The sequence below is a fragment of the Canis aureus genome, chromosome 17 (genome assembly GCF_053574225.1).
Source record: "Canis aureus isolate CA01 chromosome 17, VMU_Caureus_v.1.0, whole genome shotgun sequence".
Lineage (NCBI taxonomy): Eukaryota > Metazoa > Chordata > Mammalia > Carnivora > Canidae > Canis > Canis aureus.
This window is the reverse complement of record NC_135627.1, coordinates 45770335-45787107: the sequence shown is the minus strand read 5'-3', so window position 1 is coordinate 45787107 and position 16773 is coordinate 45770335. Positions and strand designations below refer to the sequence as shown.

The 16773-nt window shown below is 36.1% G+C and overlaps 1 protein-coding gene across 14 annotated transcripts in view; it reads right to left on the bottom strand.

Annotated features, from left to right (window-relative positions):
* DIAPH3 (diaphanous related formin 3) overlaps positions 1–16773 on the bottom strand; it is a 512559-nt gene that overhangs the window by 104387 nt on the left and 391399 nt on the right. The window contains exons 28-29 of one of the 14 annotated variants that reach the window (XR_013355824.1): positions 4424–5160; positions 475–713 (exon numbers count right to left, since the gene is read on the bottom strand). The exons of the other annotated variants lie outside the window; for them this stretch is intronic. The gene's annotated coding sequence lies outside the window, so the exon portion shown is untranslated. Of the gene's footprint in view, positions 1–474; positions 714–4423; positions 5161–16773 lie in introns of those variants that run through there. 14 annotated transcript variants of the gene reach the window in all.

Below are 16773 nucleotides of genomic sequence, written 5' to 3'. Positions count from 1 at the left end.
TGTCACTAGCAAACTGATAAAAAATGACTGCATGTATCAATGCACATTTTAGGATTTTCTAAAAAGTATTTTTCAAACAAATTTTCTAATTAAATTTTAGCCAATTATATATGCTCTGCTTGATAGTTTTCATTACTGTTGAAACTATGTTTCAAGCTCTAAGTAAATAGTTTGGAAGGATATGGATGGAAAACAAATCTTTCCAAGCACCGGTTCATGCAATGGCATTTTTTTTTCTTTTCTTTTTTTTCTTTTCTTTTCTTTCTTTTTTTTTTTTTTTAAATTTTTATTTATTTATTTATGATAGTCACAGAGAGAGAGAGAGAGAGAGAGAGAGAGAGAGGCAGAGACACAGGCAGAGGGAGAAGCAGGCTCCATGCACCGGGAGCCCGACGTGGGATTCGATCCCGGGTCTCCAGGATCGCGCCCTGGGCCAAAGGCAGGCGCTAAATCGCTGCGCCACCCAGGGATCCCTTCTTTTCTTTTCTTTTTTTCTTTTCTTTTCTTTTTTCTTTTCTTTCTTTCTTTCTTTTTTTTTTTTTTTTTTGCACTTCAGGGTTAAAAAAACAAATCTTTACATTGTAAAAAGCAATTCTATCTATGTTCTATATTACTTATACTCTAAATTTACTTTTAGTCACTAATACTTACATGATTAACTTAACACGTTTTACTGCAGATATCTTTCATATTCAAATATATGAAATATTTTCCTTTTAAAGAGAAAAATATCAATAAAGAATTAAAAAGAAAAATATAAATTAGTTTCTTTTGAATATATCTGGAACTGATATCAAGATTTTAAGCTTTGTTTTCCCACTGAAACCTGGCATTAAAAGGTGAGTAATATTACTCTAGACCATTTCCAAAATGCTCCTTTTTCCAACCAGAGACATCTCAGCTACACATAATAACTTTTGGAGAAATTTGTTTAAAAGCTTCTTACCCTCAGGAGTTTTAATTCAGTAGGCCTTAAATGAGGTACATAAAACTATTTTTTAAAGAAATTGCCCACTTGATTATGACACACAGTAAGGTTTGGGACAGAGTTTTTCTCATTATGTATAATTTAAATAGTGTCAGCTTCTGGCTTCCCTGGTCTTTTTATTTATTTATTTCTGAATGCAGAGCTTGAACTCACAGCCTTGAGATCAAGACCTGAGTGGATATCAAGAGTTGGATGCTTAACTGACTGAGCCACCCATTCACCCCTCACTAGTCATTTCAGGCACTGACTGACAAGGGAAAAATAAATCTAAGCTTTAAAAATTAAAAGCTTGAACTACCATCACCCAAAGTTATAAAAAATATATATACATACACACACACTTAGTATATGGAAAAACTTTGGACCAGTTTTCTTAGGTGCAAATTGTTTAATGCTGGGCACATTGAAAAATTAAAAAATATTGCTAAATTGTGAATAAGGCCTATTTGGCTGAAAATAATTGAGAAAATAACTGTAAAAGGGAACCAAACTACTAAAAAAAAATCTAACAGGTTGACAAGTTGATCCATATCACCAATCACCAATATGTAGGGGAAAAAATTACCACCATTATTCAGTCAGGACTGTCTTTGAGGCATATGTACTCAGGGAGGGATTTCCAGGTAACATCCTGGGAAAACTCGACTGTGGCAAAGATAAAGGGAGACTGGGTCTTCTATTCACATAAGATAGGGATTTTGCAGCAAGATTTAAAAACCAGCCTGCTTCCATGTACACATTGGTAGAATGGTTCATTGACCTAATGGGACACAGGTCCTTCAAACTTCCTTTAAGAGGAGGGACAAAGAATGAGTGTTTTGAGCCTGGGTTAAAATAGAATTTTTAAAAATAGAGTTTTATTTTTTATTTTTTATTTAAAGATTGTATTTATTTATTCATGAGAGACACAGAGAGAAAGAGAGGCAGAGACACAGGCAGAGGGAGAAGCAGGCTCCATGCAGGGAAGCCCAACACTGGACTGGATCCCGGGTCTCTAGGATCACGCCCTGGGCTGAAGGTGGCGCTAAACTGCTGAATCACCCGGGCTGCCCTAAAATAGAGTTTTAAATTTCAGGTTACTCATTCTCTCATTTTCCCAGTGGAGTGATTCTTTTAAGCCACCTCGGGTCCTGTCTGGGGCCTGCCTCCGAATGAATCTCAAGCTGAAAGAAGAGGACAATCTAACTTCATAAGCAGACAGACAACATTTCCTCTTGGCTTTCTTGAGTTACACCCTACAATGGATGCACATTTGATTAATGGGTGACTGTCCTCATTTCAAGAAGTGACTATCTCACTATCCACACCAGATTGAGGACAAGAGAGCTAGTTGGCCCCTGGATTGATGCCTTTTCCTCACAGTCAACTCTTCCTTCCCAGGTGACAGTCCTTGGATAAGTCTCATTTCAGTCAAGTGATCTGATTCTAAAAGCCTAGGGGCTGTCACCTTCCACTAGAGGTTGTTTGGGGAGGCTTTGGTTTGTCTTGGTCCAGATGAGCTTAGCTAGCCAGATGGTGGGCATGCTGCATCCCCAAAAGCAAAGGTCTACAAACCATCCAGTAAGACAAACTGGGCAGCACCTTTTTACCCTGGAAGGCTGTGGAACACCATCAGCCATGATTAGGAGTCTGCCCCTAGAAGAATGTTGGGGAGGAGGGGCTCTGAGTTACCACAAAGAGCTGCTTTCCTGATGAGGTTTAATATTAATATTATGTGCTTTCAGAACACTCCTTGACATTAGAGCACTCCTCATCCCATATTCAGGTTTCAGCCCTTTCATTTCTCTGGCCATTAAGGAAAAGAACTTTGGCAGAGTGAAGATGGACTGTCTACTCTTATTTCTCCAGAGGGCTACTGTGCCCTGATCATGATGGAAATTTATCCTGCCAGTTATCATCCAGTCTACTGCTAAGTTTTGTGTTAACACAAATTCTCCCTGCCAAGGAGAAATGAATGTGCAGCCTCATTGTATTGGTATTTTAGACTTCATTTGTTCTCAGAACCGTATGGGCGACCTCATCATTTGAGGAGGCTGGAAGCCATGACTGGTGATAAATTTGACAGTAATTTGATCTCTCTTGACTGAGGAATTAAGAATATTTCTTACCTTTTAGAGCATTTCTCTTATTTATCATGCTGGGAATATAGTATTGTAGGAGTAGAGCCAAATATTTTAAAGTTGAGAATATAATAAAAACAACCTATTAAAATTATATTCCATAGGGCTTATTAAGGAATATATCCAAGTTATCTTTCATATAAAACTCACAAATAAGATATACATATAATACTTAAGTAATAGTATCTGTTACATAGTTTATAGATACTTCATCTTAATTAAAAAATAGGAAAAAAGAAAACAAAAAGATCTTAGAAAATTTCAACGATTTCAAGATTTTTCTCCTTGGAATTTACGGGTTGAGTATCTATTTTAATCAATGAGATGGGACTAATTTGTTTAGTGTTTGAAGCACACTAATGACTCATGATCACTGTCATCAGAAACTTAATTTCTTCAGGGCACTGAAAGATACCCTGGTGGCTATCCCCTGGAAAAAGCAGGACACGGGATAAAAAACAGTAAATATACATGGAGTTCTTTCAAGGAAAAAAACCATATTGAACTGAAAGGCCTTCTTTCCCTGCTCTCCAATAAAAAGAGGAATCTGTAGTTATGATTGGGCCACTTTTAGACCAATTTTGACTATCTGAATACAAACATACATAAATCTACAGTAAAGAACAGCTCAATCTAACAAATGTGTGATACCAGTTCCTCTGAATTTTAAGAACATTTCAGCCAGGATGCACCTTTGTTAGTCTACTCGGTTAGGAGACATGTACATTAAATTTATACTTAAAAAAAACCACCTTGATATTTATTTTGTTTACCTTGATATTTACTATGTTTACACAGTAGCTGGTTTTAAAAATCTCATGAACTTGACCATTTTTATGAGTCAATACACTTTTTAAAGGGAGATATGATATAATAATATAATGGTACTTCCACCTTATAATAATTTTCCCAAGTACCTGTAGCAATTAGGTTAGATTTTACAATGAATTACTGCATGCCAGGTTTAAGAACATTTTCTCAAATAAACTAGCATGAAAGACCATATGATCGGTAGATGTCACTTTGTCTTTTGTTTTTCAAAGGGTGCCTGTTCTCATTTACACCAAGTTGATTTTCAGTTTCAGCTCCTTTCTGGTATTTGAGGAGGGAGTTACCAATACAGGCTGAATCCAATACCTAGGCGAATTACACCTGGTTGCTTTCAACCGAATGAATATTTTTACCTTAGGCCACAGGAACGCAGTTTCAGATGGAAATAAGGGAAGAACCATTGATCTGTCTCCTACAGCCTCTGGGCATTCTAGTATTGAGTTGAGCCTGGATAAACAGTTGTTATGATATGCCTAGCACCTACCTCTGAGGGATTGGTGTCAAATTAATCTCCATGTCATCAGTACCTTCTCAACAGGTTTTAAACAGTCTTCTCTTTCCCTCTTAGTCCCAGATCAACAGTTGTCAGGGTCTGAGTCAGGCTGCGCTTCTGCCCACATAGTGGCACTGTCAGCACCGTTGGCTGCTCAAATGATTTTTTAAGCAGAGCAGCCGGTTGCCTTCAGCAGTGATGCTTTTGGGGGCACTCTGTGCTGTTCACCCAGAGTCTCTGGCTGCTCTACAACTGTGCTAGTTAAGGGATCGACAGAAGGAACAACAAATGGCTACAATTAGCATCCGCCCAGCTCCCCGCAAAAGAATTTCATTGCTATGGCAACGGGAGTTGCCCAGACAACACGGGGCTTTGGCTGAGAACAGTGTACTGCATTATACCAAGAAATGAACAAAATAGCCAGAAATCAGGCTCTCGCTTCACGGCACAAAGATCTCGGCCATCATATTTAGGTTTAATTAACAAGAACTGATTTCTTAATTTTGGGAGCCAAGGTTCTGGCTGTTAATAGCCTGAAACAAAATACTGTTATTGATCCATTCTTTTAAAATCCAGTAAAATCATCAGAGTGATTAAATTAGATTCCTCTTAACTTGATTTTCCTATTACTGACCTTAAGAAGCAGCAGCCCCTTTTATTTCTACAAGTGTTATTTACAAACCCATTTTTTTGCCTCAGTCAGTTGCCGTGATACAGATGTATACAACCTGTGAAAAATTAACACACATTTCTTTATGCTTGGATATTCAGCCAAACTCTAGATGTCTGTAATTGTTGGAAAGAAAGAGCAACAATATCTGAGCAATTTATATCAGAACTACAATCTTGTAGGTCTTCTATATTGTTTAAAATCAAACAGGAGAATATTATACTGTTTTTGAAATAAACTTTCAAAGCAGAAAAATGAAATTATCTTGATATTTGTTTGGTGGTAGTACAAGTGAAATGGAAAAAATTAATCTAAATGACAAAAATAAGCTACCTTCGTTACCGTTAAACACCTCTGCAGTCAAGCTATATAATTGGATCATTGCCACTCTTAGTCATGTAAGCCGTTCTGTAGATCTGAGCTGGGAGCATTTCTTAATGAGCCAAGAAGGGGGATATGTTCAGGCAACACCAGGACAATGTGGCTAGCTGGAATAATTTGGCAGATGACAATCTCCTTTTCCTTCTTTTCTAAAATTTCCAAAACTCAAAACATTTCCAGAGCATTGTCTCTTTCCCAGCCAACAACTTTGTCAGCACAGGGCCAAATGTTATCATCAGTAATAATAGTCCACACTTACTGAATGCATAGTGCTTTGCATGGCTTGTTTCATTTCGTTTTCACTAAAAAGTGGGTCTAATTTCTGCCCATACACAGATGATGAAACCAAGCTGCAGAGAGATTCAGTAACTGCCAGCATCAAAGGAGCACAGCTGGAATTTGAAACCAAGTCTACCCTCTAGTATTTTCTTCAAGGATGTTCTAGGAGTTATACCACAAGTAGTAATAATGTAGTCATTTTAAAGCTGCAGTCTTTTCAGAATAATAGTAAAAGTACAGATTCTATAACAGGAAAGGTCTAAGTGAAAAAAAAAATGATAGTAGTATATATGATAATCATAATGACATTCAGTTTGATCAAGTTTCTTAAATAATTATATAGGAATGTGGGGGGAGTGAAAACAGAGAACTGAACTCTTCCCTGACCACTTTGCTAGACTAGTTTCAGAACAAAATGCTTGAAAAGATACATATAGCCTGAACAGAAATTGTATCCCTTAATAACTCATGTAGATATTTATTTTCATTTCATAAAAGATTACTTTAAAAAGTAAACACTTTATTAGAAGCAGCCATTAATGAAAGGTAAGAATTTTACTGCCTGGCAGAAATAATCCCACTTTACAGCTCTTTAAATGCTATCTGGATAGTTAAGAGCATATCATATTACTTAGCTCCTGGGTTAAAGGTAATCAAGCTTGGTGAAAGAAAACAAAACAAGAATTTTAGGGCTAATGAAAAAAAACTCTATCTTCTTTGTAAACAGACAAACTTGACTAAGTCTAACTTTAAAGTAATCTAATGAGAAAGGGCAAAGATTAGAAGACTTTCCAGGAAATTCATTATGGGAGGTTTCTACTCTTTCATGAATCACCAGCTATTCATTTATACAATTCTAATTTATGAAAAGTTTTTGTAAATAATGAAACTTCAGATAAAATGCAATGCAGTATAAAGTCTTTTTTAGGGTTTCAATTGCTATAGTAATAGAGACCTGAAAAAGTTTTTTTTTTAATCAAATTGATATTTTAGGATTCAAAACTATATTATACAAGGAAAATTACTTCATTTTGAACATGTTTGAGCAGTGAAAGTATTGAGATTTTTGAGATCGAAAAAGAAGGTGTTAAAATGAGAGGGAAGAAAAGCAAAGATCTTCCATGACACTGCCCGATGGGCATTATTTTCTGAATAATAGCTAAATTTAAATTTTGATCATAACTAAACTTGTCATTTATAATGAGATATGTGCATTAAAAAGATATGTGAAAAGAAACTCCAGTACAGTTGTGGCTTCTATCCAATTGGGTATAGACATGTTTCTTGTACTTATGGATATTTTAGGATAATAGAAGCAAAATTGTAAAAGTGCTCACCAATATGTTAAGATCAAACAAAATAATGCATGTGAGAGCACTCTGAAAACTGTAGAGTGCTATAAAAATGTGTTTCACCAAAAAAAGTGTTAGCTTTTATGGGCTCAAAGAGATCACCCTTGATGTTTACTTATTTTAAGTAAATCAATGGAGAAAGGAAGTATATAAATTGCCTACCTTTCTAACTCACCCCCTGCCCCCTCCTAATCTATAAACCCTCATTTGGTCCATTTTCAGCCTCCTCCTTCTGGGACACCTTTACTTTTTAGCCATTTAACTAATTTAAATACATGCTAAACTCCAGAGAAAAATCCCTTAGCTGATTTTCCCCATTTACTCTGTCACAATATAGTTAGGATGTTAAACAGAACTCCTGTCTCTACCTTATCTTTCTGTAGTCTGATATTTTTGAATGTTATCTTCTCCAGGAAACAGTAAGTTCCTGATTCCATCCAAAGATAGGCAATTTATGAAAGTGACTCAGAGATGGAGTTTGCTGTCACAGATCTGGGTCTACTTCCTGGCTCTGTCATTATCAGCTGTATGATTTGGGGGCAAGTTCCTTAAGCTTTCTAAGTCTCAGTTTGCAACAATGTAAATAATGCCATCAACAAGGTCTGACACACAGTAAGTGGTCAAATACTGGCTATTTTATGCTTTTGGGAATCTGATTTCTATAAAAAAAGATTCCCACTCCCCTCACTCCTTCTGTCAGGGGCAATCTCTTCCCTTTGTTTCTGTCAGTTAGTAATTATCAATTTGTAGATAGAAGTCCTGAGTTTGAATCCTGGCTCTGCCACTTGGTAGCTATAATCATCTACAAAAGCATATTTCCAGTAAGAAACACAGCACACAGAGAATGAAAATCTTAACTGTTTATCAAAAAACCTGCCTAAACTTGTAAAAAAAAAATCAAAGGTTCCAAGATGAGTCTCATTCATCAACAAATAAGGCAGATCCCAGACCAGTCATCCTTGTGTCATTTGGATTATTATCAGTCTTGTCCAACCAAACCTAAAATACCTTCTACTATCAATTCTTCAACTAACTGACTCTCAATCACAACCATTTATTTGAACTGTTGTTATGTGGTAGGCTCCGTTGAGATTTTTCTATGCGTTATCTGACTTAAATCCTCACAACAGACCAACGCAGGAATTAATAAGATCTTACTTAATGGATACCAAAATTTGCTCAAGGTTACACAGCTAATAAGTAGCAGCTGGTACTCTTCTATGTAGCCATAGTTAGGCTCATTACGTCCATCTGACCTATGAACTATATTATCAATGTTCAATTTTTGTATATATATGCTTGTATATTGTGTTGCTCATGCAGCTTATGCTAATATATTCTTAGAGTTAAAACTACATGAAATCAGATTCAGCATTTATTTTCAACAATTTCGAAGTCATAGAACTTAACACAACTTCTAAGCACTAAATAAATGTACAATGATAATGAAGAAAATGTGCATGACCAGGGCAAAGTCAAGGTAGCATCACCCACATGGTAGAAATAATTTGCAATAAAACTATAAAATATTAAAACTTAATGAGCACAGTCTCAATTAGGAAATTGAAAATCTCATTAAACTTGCAGATGATACTTAGTTGGGCAGGGGTTAAACATTCTAGAAGAAAGAAATAGAATTTAAAATGACCTTGATAGGGATCCCTGGGTGGCGCAGCGGTTTGGCGCCTGCCTTTGGCCCAGGGCATGATCCTGGAGACCCGGGATCGAATCCCACATCGGGCTCCCGGTGCATGGAGCCTGCTTCTCCCTCTGCCTGTGTCTCTGCCTCTCTCTCTCTCTCTCTGTGACTATCATAAATAAATAAAAATTAAAAAAAATAAATAAATAAAATGACCTTGATAGATTAGAGGAATGGTTCATCAAAAACTGGCTGAAGTTCAATTAGGAAAAGAACAAAACTGTGTGCTTAAGAACCAAGAAGACATCACACAGGTAAAACATGGGAATAAGTAGCTAGCCACACTGATGGAAAAAAAAAAAAAAAAAGCCCACAACAAAAACCCAAGCCGCAAAGAAATACGCTCTCTTTTGGCAGTATAGGCTGTTTTTCTCTCCATCGGTGGCTTACAATGCTGGCTGCATTCAGGAATCACAAGCGGAGTTTTAAAAAAATATAATGCCTGGGCCCTGTCCTCAACCAATTAAATCAGACTATATAGAGATAAGGTTCCATGTTGGTGTTACTAAAAACTCCCTAGGTGTTTCTAATGCAGCCACGTTTCAGAACTACCAGGACATATAATCAATCCTAGCTTTTATATCCATATGAACAGCCTTATGAAACTAGTAACATAGCTATCATTATGTATGATCAGATATACGACTTACAAACTATTTAATAAAAATCCCACAATATCAATAATGATTCCAGACACTCCAAACAGAAACAAGATGATCTAGACCTGTGGTACTCAAAGTGCAGTTCCTGGATGAGTACCATCTGAGAATTGATTTGTTATGCAAATTCTCATGAGCACTTCAAACCTACTGAATTACTAACTCTGGGTTGGGCCCAGCAACCTGCACTGTGATGAGCCCCCTGCATGATTCTAATACATGCTAAAGAGGAGAATCAGGCTCTAAGCAAAAGAGCTAACTTTCTTCTGTTTTCTTATAGTATATGTGTTCTCTTAGAATTATAGGCATATTATATACCTTTGGTTGTAAGTCACCTCAGATTCTACCTAGAAATATATATATCAATTCAAAGTTTAAAGAAACCCATTTTAGCAGTGATCCTAATATACAAATACCTTTATTTTTGCAATAGCTTTTATTAAATGGATGCATGTGGTAAATTCAGTGGAAAAAAAAAGTCTGTTAAAATTGGTGTTAAAATAGACTAGAAGAAAAGTTAATTAGTTGGTTGGGTGAGTTTCTTTTTATATAGCTCTGTTGGCATTGAGTAGACAAAGTTTAGTCATGAGTATCCTTACAGATCTGTTAAGGTGCTACCTAATGACCCAAAACCCCTGGGAAATAAGCACCAGTCCAGGTGATATTCCAGCTACCCCTTCCTTAATCAGTTAGGTGCCGCTGGGATGTGGGTCTCTCTCTGATTTCCATCCCCCATCTCCTCATTACTCCAGTAAATCAAGTATTAGTTGTATGTATTAGTATCATGGGTCAAAATGTATAAATAAAACCTATCCCTAGACTGGCAGCACTGAAAAATCATCACAGATAAACAGTAATAATTGCTCCTAGTGGAGAAATAAGACAGGAGCTAACAATATTAAAGTTTATGATTTTTCCTTAATTGATGACAGTTTGATAAAAAAATATGCAGAAAGTTTCTTTCCCCCTCACCTCCCTGCTCCTCACATTTGGTCAGTTTTATTAAAAAATAGAAAAATATACAATTTTACTGCTAATTAAAAAATGTAAAAAAAAAAAAAGAAAAAGATATAATTTTGTACAACTAAAATTTTTAAAACACATCTAGTGCTGTTGAGGATTTGAGCAAGGGACACAGTCATAGGCTGCTGGGAGGAGTATAACTTAATATAATCTCTCTGCTCTACCCAGGTCAGTGTGGGCAATATGTATAAAAAGCCTTAAAATTGTTCCTATCTGTTAACTTATCCTAAAGAAATGGTGCTATTTATTATAATGATGAAAATTTAAAAGCCATGAAAAGGTCAAACCCTAGGGAAGCTGGTTAAATAATGTATGGTCCAGGCTTACTATGGGGATATTACACAGCCATTAAAAATTATTCAAAGAGAATCCATTTTATATGGGAAAAACTCCTAACACAAGTTACTATGCACAACATGTATGAATATGTATGCTAAAAATTAGAGTGATACTAATATGCTAATGATATTTATATGTGAGTAGTTAGGTTATGGGTAATTTTATTTTCTCCTTTATAATCTTCTCATTCATTCATTTATTTATAGATCTTATTTATTTATTAATGAGAGACACACAGAGAGAGAGAGGCAGAGACACAGGCAGAGGGAGAAGCAGGCTCCCTGCAGGGAGCCCGACGTGGGACTCGATCCCGGGTCTCCAGGAACAGGCCCTGGGCTGAAGGCGGCGCCAAACCGCTGAGCCACCTGGGCTGCCCTTCTCTGTTTTTTAAATGTTCTACTACTGATAGATGATTCCATAAGAAAACTCAAATCTATTAGTTTCTAAATGAACTCAATGTTTACTTTTAATGGATATATTTGATCCTAGATGGCAACTTAGGTTCAAATGTTGCAGTCAACATAGACTAGATAGTGATAAATAGATCATGACATAACTATTAATCAAATAGTCTAAAGAAAAAGAATGAGCAGTATAGGTCGTAAAACAATACTAACTATTTAGTCTAATATCACATTTTACTGAGGAAGAAACATGGTAAGTGACGGATTTTAGAAAATGTACTTAGCAAACCACCTACCTTTTCCCCCTTCCAGGTAATAGAGTCAACATTTAAAAAGTAAGAACAGTTTCCACTTCATATTAACTCTCAGTTTAAAACTCTCTCAATGGATATGTTGCAAATTTGGACGTAGAAGACAGCAAATATATATAGATTTTTTAAAGATTTTATTTATTCATGAGAGACACAAAGACACAAAGAAAGAGAGAGGCAGAGACACAGGTAGAGGGAGAAGCAGACTCCATGCAGGGAGCCCGATGTGGGACTCGATCCCAGGTCTCCAGGATCAGGCCCTGGGATGAAGGCGATGCTAAACCGCTGAGCCACCCGGGCTGCCCGACAGCAAATATTTTTTTGAGAGAAATAAATGAGTAATCTTCTAAGAAACCTTAAACATTTAGTCACTTAATTCTAAACCAAACTCATCAACATGTTTGGAGTCAATATGAAGGATTTTTTCACTGGCTATAGACTATGTATTTAAAAGTAGTCTACAGAAGAAATCACTTATATTTTATCATAAGTTAAACCTAAATGTTTTTTAAGTTTGTGACTTGGAGAGGTCACCCCCCATTCATGTGGTGAGCTACAAGCTGAGGACAAGATTTTATGACAACAGTTGACTACACTTAAGCAGTATTTCCTGATTAGTAGTAAATATTGAGATGTGATTGAGTGTACATTAGACTTAGCAGGTGAGAGGCCTGGTCAGCTTTTCTTGAAGAATGTTTTTGGAGTGTCAACAGTTCAGAGAATCTAGAAAGGCTCTGGACTGCTATCACATGACAACAAGGACAGACACACCAAGTTAACTGAAGAGGATAAGCAGGTGGCAGTCTACAACATGCTTGTTCTTTTTGTGTAATACTGAGCAGATCTGTCATTTTAAGGAAGATCTGAGGGACCGATAAAATTTATAAAACCATAAAATGACACAATCTTTCCTTTAATGGGCAGTTTAACAGACATTTTAGGGTGGAATTCTAAGTTGTATCAAAATCTATTCTCAATATGAAAAACATTTGTGAACCAATAGAAAAATAGGCAAAAAACTTGAAATAGGCAAAAAACTGCACTTCACACAGCAGGATATTCAAGAAGCCAATAAGCATATGAAAAGGTGTTCTAGTTGCTCATGAGGAAAATGCATATTAAAACCACAATAAGATACCCTAGGAAAGTTGTCGAAATGAAACTCTCACCCATTGATTGCTGCTGGAAGCATAAATTGCTAGTCATTCTGGAAGGGAAGGGCGTTGTGCAGGATCTACGAGATCTGAATATATATTATATATATTATATTAAATTATATATTATATTATATTATATTATATTATATTATTTATTTATTTAATTTTCAATGAAAGAGCAACTGCACTCCTAGGTATACACCTGACAGAGCCCAAAGACACATGTAAGAATGTTCTTAGCAAGACTATTTTTTTTTCTTAGACTATTTGTATTAGCCAAAAATCAAGAAATAACATAAATACCTAACAACAAAGGGCAGGGGGGAATATGGGATAATCAGAGTACAAAATAAGAATGAACAAATTACAAATTCACACAAGGTGGATACAAAGCATAGATCCCGTTTATAAAAAGAACAAAGCAGGATGAATTGATGCTGTCAGAGTCAGGATATGTGTGCAACGACGTGAGGTTATGAACAGGAGGAGCAAGAGGGGCTCCTGGGTTTCTCACATTTGTTGATCCGTGTTGGTTACATAGGTAAGTTCACATTGTGAGCATTCATCAAGCCATATACTTAGGCACTGTGTACTTACTTCTATTTATGTTCTTTCCCAATATAAAGTTTTCATTTAAAATGAGGGAGGAAGCAAAAGAGTATAAGGAAAGTTTAAACAAAATACAACAAAACCTCCCAGTTCAGTGCTATACATAGTGCAATACTTAAGTAAAGCAGAGAGAGCTTTGCTGAGGCATGAATTTGTACATTTATAGTCTTTTATTCCTGATTTTCAAAGTGGAAATAGTGTTTGGTATTTGTAGAAAAACGATAGTAACAGGGTTAAAGAAGATCTTAGAGCAAAACTACAAAGAGATTCTAGATAGGGCTGGGGATCTGTTTAGAAGAGGAACATGTGATGAACCATATGGGTCTAAAATAAGAAAAAAATAAATTACACTTTGCAGAACAGATAGGCATGGGGGCAGAGGCACAGAATCTACCACAAGGAGAGTATACCAGCAGGATATAAAACCTCATCACCAAAGAATAATTTAAAAAATTACTCTCAAAACCCTCTCTTTCGCTGACTCTCAAGCACATATGTAGGAGACACAGAGTTCATTTCTAAGAAATATTACAAGTTTCAACAACATAGTACCTAAGTTATTAACTTTCCTTACCTCATTCCATGACTGAATATATTTATCTCGCACCCTGAGATCATGTCTTTTTGTTTATATGACAGAAGTGAATGGGGATCAGTGACTGAAGAGGTTAACAGAACCAAGGGTAATGAGGTTATGTCCAGTCTCCAGCAAGTGGGGAGGAACCAGAGTGTAAGAAGTGATGGAGACCTGAGGCTTAGTGGAGGGGAAGCTACCACCACAGGCAGCCAGGGCAGCCCAGGATCCAGGGCAACACCTTCCTCGGCCCTGAGCCCTGTGAGACTATCCCAGGGATCTCATGTGCTCCCTGTCCTTCCTTTACTGGTGTCTGCACATTCAAACATGGAGCATCACCATTCTTATTTAAGCAGTTGCCTGGTGACAGATCACAATTAATTTTAAAAGATCCTTTTCTCTTTTTTCTCCTCCTTTGGGCCATGGGGAATACTAAGGGAAAGATATGAAAATACGCTTTTTTTTTCTTTTAACCCAGTGATAAAATATGCTTTGAATTAAATAAAACCTAGTGCATGGTTTATCAAACATCAGCTTAAGAACTCCTCAGGCTAACTGTATTAATAAGAAGTAATAAAAGGACTGATGATAAAAGTTTCTTAGTTGTGTCTTATATTTGTAGCCTTGAAGTTCTATAGATTGAGTTATTGGCTTGTCAGGACTAAAATATAAGATGCTATTAACATTTTTAATGCTAAATCTAAACAGCACTTATTGGTTCATCTTTCAATGTGGATATGTTGGTAAATGAGGATTTTGTTTTTATTTGCATATCATATTAGCACTTTTCTGCTGCATAAGTGTTTTAATGAGAAAAGTATGTACATATAATTTAATAGGCCTAATCATTGTATTTCAAAAAAAAAAGAAAAGAAAAAAAAAGAAAAGAAAAAAAAAAAAGCCAGAATCTTTTAACCTTGAGGCTGCTATAATGGACTAGGTGAAGGTAAATAAAATTGATATATGAGGTAAATGGTGATGCACTTTTTTTTTAAACTATATCTCAATATTCCCTTATTTCATTATTCCTCTAGAAATCTGGATTAGACAGCTACTCTGACTAATTAACCAAAGGAGGTTTGACTAATAGAAGGAGATTGCAAGCATGATTAGTTAAATGATGATGTACATAGCACTTAATGATCATTATCATTTATTCTAATATCAGTGGTAATAAATGGTGAAACTGTTTAAGCCAAATGCTGTCACATCACAATAATGTACATCATGGCTAACGCTAATAACTTCTAATTTACTTGGGAATCAATGGGACATGCAGCTTTCTTAATGCATGTCAATGCTTTCTTCAATAAATTTATAGAGCCTTTTAAAGTAAAAAATATTTATCTCTTTACCTGGACTGTGTAACAGGTAGTCATACCACCATTTCCCTTCAAAGCACAAATAGCTCCAGTGTAATGGATGAAGACATTTATTTACAAAGATCCAATGACTATAACCAATGTTACTATTTCAAAATACCAATCTCATTTCAGTCTCTTGCTTTCTATGGATTCAGTGGATCCAGGTTAGCATGCAGCACTAGTAAAGATCACCTTTACTCTATGAAACAAACTAGAGTGGTACTTGATTTTCTGTATTACTCATTCTCATCACCATGTTCTCTCACATTAGGAATTACATGGGAAAGAAGATTCAGATACATGCTACAAAATCGCTGGCCAATGGTATCTCCAGAACACATGCAAAAAGGTAGGGAGAGTGGCCATGTTATGTGGAGAGACACATTCATTATCTTGAGCTAGAAGCACTATATTATGGACTCTTCATCATGCCCTACCAGTCTTTAGGAATGCACTGTCAAGAGTCCCTTTCATTTCTGGATCATATAAAGATGAAAAGCTAAGAGCTAGGATAAACAGAAGTTCCATTTAGGTTCATGCACAGTGCTGAAAGAGGGAAAAGGAAAAAGGAAAAATACAAGTGCAGCAGCAGCTTTTAGGAGAAAAGATAACTAATGAATGAGAGAAGAGATTTGGCTTCTGGTTGTATTTTAATGGGGACAAACTAAGCTACTCCTGGAGATGTCTTCCTATCTCAGTTGCTTGCCCATTGCCCATTAGACCTTTAATATACCCAAATTTAATTTTAAGGTTAATTTTTAGTTTACAAAGAAATGCAAAAGTCCTCTAGTTCCTCGTCTTTTAGCAGTTCCTTGTTTCTGACTCCCTGCTATCTCTTGATTAATCAATTTTAGACATTATTTATTGATTTCCTGTTATGACAGACCAAAGCTTAGCTTCCTTAGGTTGTCTTAAAAGGGCTGCTAACAACATGGCTTCCCCCAGGACCAAGAGAGAGGGAGGAAGACAGAGCCACCAAGGTGGAAGCCATGGTATCTTTTATAACCTGACCTCAGATGTGAATATCATCAGTTTTGCTATATTCAATTGGTTACAGACTAACCCTGGAAACTATCTGTGGTGTGGGTTACGTAAGGATACAAACAGCAGGAGGCAGTAATCATTGGGACCACCTTACAGTCTGGCTACCACAGTGTTTATATTAGTAAGACGGTAAAATCGTACACAAGGCTATGTCAAATTCAAGCAGCGTACCACAATTATAGATCTCTATTTTCCCCTAGAGTTAAAACTGCCTCTTCCTTTTTTTCTTAGTACCTGCTACTCTTCCCATACCTGCCCCCCAAATTTCACTATACATTTATACACAAATACACAATTATACAAATAAGGCTGAAAGATTTTTTTAAATCTTTTTTTATACACACATCTTTTATACCTCAATGACAAAAAGGATTTTATATATGTATATATATGTGTGTGTGTGTATATAATTATGGTTTAATATATATTAATTATGGTACTATTCCCTACATTTTGTCTGTCTACTAAGAGTTCGT